We start from the raw sequence: 7791 nt of genomic DNA, 5'->3' as shown, positions 1-7791 counted from the left end.
TGTTTTATAAATCTCTCCACCTGCAACAATGTAAACCAATATTATAAACAGAATCCATGTTCAAATTAAATTCTGGATATTTAATTACCCATAGACATCCTAAAATGGGTGAACAATTTTCATCATGTAGCCCTATGTAAATAACTGTTAATATTGTTCATAAATAGGTTGGCAATATAAAGTAAAATAAAACTCAAATTCAAGGGTGGATGAGAATTCTATTAGCATTAAAGTATTTCTATGGTAAAGTGTTTTATACACTTCAGAATCATCCAAAACACAACGTGCTCTTAATGAATAAATAATTTCTAAAAAGTTTAAAAGTCTCTCTTTTGCTGAGGCCCCTGGCACTGGCAGGATGGGCAAGTGCCATGCACTTCGTACTGCTAAGAAGCTCTGTAGTCACCGAAGAGACCAGAAATGGCATGAAAAACACCAAGAAAGTCCATTTAAGCACAGCCCTGAAGGCCAACTCTTTTGGAGGTGCTTCTCCCGCAGAAGGAATTGTACTGGAAAAAGTGGGAGTTGAAGCCAAACAGCCAAATTCTGCCATTAGGAAGTGTATCAGGGTCCAGCACATCCAGAATGGCAAGAAAGTCAGAGCCTTTGTACCCAATGATGGTTGCTTGAACTTCATTGAGGAAAACGGTGAAGTTCTGGTTGCTGGATTTGGTATAAAAAGTCATGCTCTTGGTGATATTCCTGGAGTCTGCTTTAAGGTTGTCAAAGTAGCCAATATTCTCTTTTGGCCCTACACAAAGGGAAGAAGGAAAGACCAAGATCATAAATTTTAATGGTGAAAACACCATAGTAATAAGTTTTCATATGCAAAAAAAAAGTTAAAATAACAATAAAAATGGTTCTGCTCCAAATAAGTTTTTTTTTTTTTTTTTTGTCAACACAGCATTTAGGGAGTCAGTTCTTACTTAATTTGTATGATGTGCTATCCAAGGACTAATTTAAAGAACTTAATCAAATGATCATTGTCGCTATGCTATGGAGTATGAGATAAATATGTTGTCAGAAGATCTATCTTGTCTTTTCTTTAAAACTAAATTTTCCATTAGAATGCTATATGCTCCCATATTTTATTTTATTCTAGTATTTACTTATTTGATTGCATACATAACATTATCTGAAATCCTTTCTTAATATATGGTATATAATAATTATTTACAAACACATGTTAAACTGGTTAAGGTAAGGTATAAAAATATGTCAAAAGCTTGAAATTGTTCTTTTCACACTGTATTTCTATCACAATAAGTAAAATGATAAAGGTTTTTTAAATAAAATATTAAATTGTCTAGAAAAATGGTGTATCAAAAAATATTTAAACTGTCTTAAATTTTAGTTCCAAGCTTTGATAAAACTCAAGTAGTTCCTAAATACCTTTTTGTTATTATAATTCAAGGCCCAATGTTATACCTACTAATAAAAATATAAATTTGAGTTTATAGTAATTTTAATAGGTATTTATATATCAAATAAAGATACAAGTTTTATTTTACTCGAGATATATTTTTATTCAAATTATATCTTTAATCTCTGTAAATTCTATAGAAGAAAATAAGAGAAAATATTCTTCACCAATATCAGAAATAGTCTATAAAAGAGAATTTACTTTTTGAAGGTAGCAAACCTGAGGTGTCTTCTGATGAAATAATAGAGTGACAATTTCTCTATGTAATCTGATTAATATTATTAGTCAAAATAGATGAGTCAGAACTTTATCCTATTGTCACTGTTTTATTGTTCAGACTAACTAGAATATTCATTTCTTTTTTTTTTTTTTTTTTTTTTTTTTTGAGACGGAGTCTCGCTCTGTCGCCCAGGCTGGAGTGCAGTGGCGCGATCTCGGCTCACTGCAAGCTCCGCCTCCCGGGTTCACGCCATTCTCCTGCCTCAGCCTCCCGAGTAGCTGGGACTACAGGCGCCCACAACCGCGCCCGGCTAATTTTTTGTATTTTTTAGTAGAGACGGGGTTTCACCGTGGTCTCGATCTCCTGACCTTGTGATCCGCCCGCCTCGGCCTCCCAAAGTGCTGGGATTACAGGCTTGAGCCACCGCGCCCGGCCTAGAATATTCATTTCTATCTTATCAGTAGATCATTTGCAAAAAAGTGAAAGTACCTTAAAGAGATCTGTATAATTTAATATATTCACTTTATATCTTTTACCTATTAAACATGTGAAAAAGGAAATATACTAAGACCATAAAATTAAGCAAAGATAAGAATGGAATTATTAAAAATGCATATAGTCATTTTGATTTGAGAGCATGTGGCTAAAATAATCTAAATTTCAGGGTTTTCAGAAATCATACATTGATTAAGCTTTTGGAAGATTTACCTTAGGGGAGTTTAATGGAAAGACATAATGGGGAAATAGTCATGTTTAAAATCAAACATTCCTTTGATTAGAGGGTGAATATTGCCAAAAGTAATGAAAGCTGACCAGTTTTTATGTATGAAGCACTTTTCACCCACACAGAAACCAAAAAGAAGAGGCAAGTACATGTGTGAGATACTCAAAATTACTTTATTCGGATTTCAAATTAAGGTCATTTTAGTGTTCCATGCTACAAGTGCTAAATAACTGCAGAGCAACAGAATAGTCTTTGGAATTTTTCATTATTTCCAATACAGACATTAGCAAAATATCAGATGTCATCACCTTTAAACAAGACATGAAATAAACAAGTTAAGGACCTTCAACATGGTGGCTAATAGCTATATGTGAGATCTATACCGAACAAACAGATTCCTAAGGATCCTAAAGAGACTTATGTCACAGTCTGACAAATTATTCTTATATTGAAAAAGATTAAGAACACATTCTCTCCAAAATAAAATTTCCATTTAGGCACCATCAGCAGGGCTTAATTAGAAAACATGAATAATTGAACATGATGCTGATCTCCTTGAGCAACAAACCTAAGAGTCACGCAGAAGCAAATTCTTGTTAGACAAAAGGGCATGAGGTACTGAATCATTCTCCAGTGTTTTCCTGTCTCTGCTGGCAACATTTTCAGTGATAATTCAAATGAATACCCTCTGAACAAATACTATAAATGTAAGTCTTCAGTTAAAATAGGAAAAATATCAAATAAATAAAACAAACAAAAACTCTTGCAATCTCTACATAAAGCCACGTTTCTGAAAATGTAATAGAGAAAGAGGGAGAGAGAAAAGATACAGATTAGAAATACCTTAGTGTATTGCAGTCTTCATAGAATTAATCATTCTGGCAATGGTATTAAAAGCCAAGTTTACAAATACTCTCTACTGAAAAACGGTTTGAATTTATGTGCCTGTTTCTCATTTTATGTAAGTCCCTCCCTAGTCGCGTGCTAAGAGAGCATATGCTAAATGCTTACCTAAAATCCTCAGTGGCTATTCTAGGTTCAATGTGTTAACTTGAGGTTATTAAAAATATATCTGTTGGTAAGCAGTGTTTAAATTAACTAAAACAGTTTAGGCACATATGTACAAAATCCAAATAGCTAAAACCAAATTAAAACACAGAAGCAAAAGTGTTGAAATAAAAAAGACAACTCTGTAAAATATTTAAAAAGGTGTATTCTGAGCCAAATATTAGTACTCATGGCCTGGGGTGCAGTCTCAAGAAGTCCTGAGAACATGTGCCCAAGGTGGCCAGGCTAAAACTTTTAGGGAGACAGAAGCTGTAGGTAAAGGCATAAAACATATAAGGTATTCATTGGTTTGACTTGGAAAGGTGGGACATCTTGAAGAAGAGAGGTGTTAGGTGGATTCAAAGATGTTCTGATTGTCTTGAAAGAGTTAAGTTTTGCCTAAAGTTGAAGACACCAGAAAGAAATGCTGGAGTTAAGGGGAGTTGTGGAAGCCAAGGTTCTTGTTATGTAGATGAAGCCTCTAAGTAGCAGGCTTCAGAGAGAGTAGACGGGAAATGTCTCTTTTCAAACCTTAAAAGGTGTCAGATTTTTAAGGTCTGAATCCAGAAAAGACTTAAAAAGGGAAGGAGATTCTCCACAGAATGCAGATTTCCCCAACAAGAGACATCTTGTCAGGCCCATTTTAAAATATCTCAATTAAATACATTTTGGGGTAAAATGCCTTGATTTCCTTTAGAGTCATGTGATAACATACCAGAGTCAGGTTGGAATTTGGTATTTTATTGCTATAGAGTCTGTTTTGTCAGTTTTATGTTCTCTATTTTAATGTTAATCCTCAGTTGTGCCAAAACCCCAAAGGGAGGGGGTTTAATGAGGCTTGTCCAACTCCCATTTCCTGCTACAGCCTGAACTAGTTTTTCAGTTTTTGGGGGGATCCCCTTTGGCAAGAGAAAGGAGTCCCTTCAGTCTGTTGGGGGATTATAATTTTATTTTTGGCTTACAGTGTTTATCTAGTTTACTGATTCTCCTGGAGCCATGCCCAACACTACTATTTCTATGTCTTTCGTTTTTGTTATCTTTCTCTATTATGGGCCATGTATCATTTTCTTGGATTCCCTGTTTGTTCAGGATAACTAACCAAAGGGGTCCCCCCTCTTTCTGTTTTATTATTTTATCTACCATAAAGAGGAATTGGAACATTGTCTGTAAAAGCTACAGCTCCTGCTCCTGCTCTTGCTGACTTTGCAAAGTCTTCTTTGCCCTCTACATAACCTTCCATTATATTGCTCTCTGCTTTTCTCAATTTGCTTCTCTGTCCATATATTGTGCTATGCCTCAGGACTTCCAGACCTGAAGAAGACATCAGAGTATACCTTAAAAACCCTGAACTTAGTGAGACTGTGACCACCCAATGGGTTCGCCTTGCCCACTGCCTAGACAAAGCTGATTTATGAAGGCAGGGGAATTGCAATAGAGAAAGAGTAAATCACTCAGAGCCAGCTGTGCAGGAGACTAGAGTTTTATTATTACTCAAATCAGTCTCCCTGAGCATTAGGTGATCAGAGTTTTTAGGGACAACTTGGTGGGTAGGGGGATGCCAGTGAGCCAACAGTGCTGATTGGTTAGGTAGGAGATGAAATCATGGGAAGTTGAAGCTGTCCTCTTGTGTTGAGTCAGTTCCTGAGTGGGGCTGCAAGATCAGATGAGCTAGTTTATCCATCTGGGTAGTGTCAGCTGATCCATCAAGTGCAGGGTCTGCAAAATATCTCAAGTACTGATCTCAGGAGCAGTTTAGAGAGGGCCAGATTCTTGTAGCCTCCAGGTGCATGACTCCTAAACCATCATTTCTAACCTTGTGGCTAATTTGTTAGTCCTACAAAGGCAGTCTGCCCTCCAGGCAAGAAGGAAGTGTGTTTTGGGAAAGGGCTGTTATCAGCTTTGTTTTAAACTATAAACTAAGTTCCTCCCAAAGTTAGTTTAGCCTATGCTCAGGAAGGAACAAGGACAGCTTAAAGGTTAGAAAGAAGATGGAGTCAGTAAGGTTAGATCTCTTTCACTGTCTCAGTCTTAATTTTGCAAAGGCAGTTTCAAGATCACTGAGCAGTTTTTTTCTGCTCAGTGCAATAGTTCAAAATTCAGATTCTGTGACCAGACTGCCCGAGATTCCAGTCTTAAGGCCACTGCCTCCCTACCAAAAAGACCTTCAGTGTTTCATTTTATCTCTCTGTGCCTCCATTTTTTCACCTGTAAATGGGACAATATTTATCTTGAGCTTTTCAGAAATAATAAATGTGCTAATTATGTAAAGTGCTCAGAAAAATGTTGCCTTTAAAACTGCCTTTGCGAATATTGTAACTGAGGCAATTATGACAGTGAAAGAGATCTGACCTAACCGACTCCATCTTGTTTCTAACCTCCAAGCTGCTCTTGTTCATTCCTGGGAGTAGGCTGAAGTAATTTTGGGAGGAACTTAGTTTGTGGTTTAACTTTTAAAACAAAGATGTGAACACCCCTTTCCCAAAACAAACCCCATTCCTGCCTAGGGTCTAGATTGCCTTTGCAGGACTAACAAATTAGTCACAAGATTAGAAATTATGGTTTAGGAGTCATGCAGCTGGAAGCTGCAAGATTCTATACCTTCTCAAATTGCTCCTGGGGATACCATCACTGTTTTAAAACCTAAGATGAGTTCCTGAGATATTTTGCAGACCCTGCCCTTGATGCATAAGCTGGTACCACCCAGACTGTTAAACTGGCTCATCTGACTTTGTGGACCCCACCAAGTTTTTAGTGCAAGAGGACCACTTTGACTCCCTGTAATTTCATCTCTGACCTGACCAATCAAAACTCCCAATTCACTGGCCTTCCCCCTATCAACCAAATTATCCTTAAAAACTCTGATCCTCAAATGCTCGGAGATACTGATTTGAGTAGTAATAAAACTCCGGTCTCCCACACAGCCTGTTCTGCATGAATGATTCCTTCTCAATTGCAATTCCCCCATCTTGATAAATCAGTAATAAGCATCATATCAATTGTTAACTATCAATGTTGTGGTTATTATTATTATTACTATTATTACTAGTATTGTAACTAAACATAGGCTCAACTGCTTGCTGCTTGCAAAGCCAATAACAGGGATGCGTTTTAGTGAAAGGAAATTGACTTTATTCCAGAGCTAGCAGTGAGGAAATGGTCAAGGCTAGTACCTTAAAGAAACCATTTCAAACTTTAGACTGGGACCAGGGGCTTACAAAGGGAACTTGGAATGGGAGGCATGTGGAAATAGTCCTGAATACAAGGTCTGTGTTTTCTGTTCTGGTGGCTTTCTTGAGTTGTGCTCCACCTGGAGTGCAGGCTGGCATTATCTCAACCATGGCCAAGTTGTAGGTTGTAGACTAACCACTTTGAGGTAATCTCTGGAATTTTGCAGCTGGGTCTCCCCGCCTGGTCTGTCTCACAATTAGACCCTGGAACTTCTAAGTAAGCACATAGTTAAGTGTGCATGGTGTAAGTTTAACAAGCATACAGTTACATAAATGTGCATGGTGTAAGGGGGTAGTATGATGGAAAAAGGAGGAAATAAAGGGTTTTCGGGTACTTCTCAAGGCTACGTTCTCAGATTAAGAGGGGAAAAAAAGCTCTAAAATGCATTTCTAGGTGGTATACCCAGTTACGGTATTAGTGAGAGAAAGACAGATGTTAATCTTTTATTTTCTACTAATTCGATGAACAATTTTACAAAATTGGAAACTTTTTGTAGTTTTTTTTTTTTACTTTTAAGGAAAGAATTGCCAGTTAATATACAAGACCTTTCCTAACACTAAAAATAAGAATTTCAAACTGAAGCAAAGCTGTCCTTAAAATATTTAAAATGAAGAGTATTTAAGGCTGCTTTATTTTTACATTACATATTATTATAAGACAACCTCTTAGATGCCATAAAATAATATATTAAAATTTTTATTACCTGTATATTTTATAATGTGATTTCATTTTAAAATGAAACCCATTTACGTTAATGGGTTTTTCCCACATTATTTTTTTTCTGACATTATTATTGATATATGCATTTTTTTTTTACCTTGAATCACTATTTACAATCATTTCTAGGAAGAAAAAACTGTCAAAATGTGTTGTGTCTTTATAATGAATTCTGTGTGAATAGATGCATCTGAGATTTTTTTCTCATTTCAATTCATTCCTCATGTAATATTACATAGCCTGGAGTATAAACAAAAGCTAAAAATAAAAACACATATTTCTTAGCTTGTAACAGCTATGATATGCTTCCTGTAAAGAAGAAATAACTTAACCAAAATAGCAGTTTCAGAAAACACCTCTTCAAAGAGAAATTGTTTAGAAAAAGTATGATCTTAAATTTGGAGAAGAGCTGAGATGTCAAATAGTTAAATT

General features: G+C 36.1%; 1 pseudogene; it reads left to right on the top strand.

The window, feature by feature from the left end:
• Nucleotides 1-358: 358 nt before the first annotated feature.
• Nucleotides 359-787, top strand: LOC105493246 (small ribosomal subunit protein uS12-like; annotated as a pseudogene).
• The last annotated feature ends 7004 nt before the right edge of the window (nucleotides 788-7791 follow it).

Source organism: Macaca nemestrina, chromosome 3, assembly GCF_043159975.1.
Source record: "Macaca nemestrina isolate mMacNem1 chromosome 3, mMacNem.hap1, whole genome shotgun sequence".
Lineage (NCBI taxonomy): Eukaryota > Metazoa > Chordata > Mammalia > Primates > Cercopithecidae > Macaca > Macaca nemestrina.
This window is presented reverse-complemented; position numbering and strand designations above follow the sequence as displayed.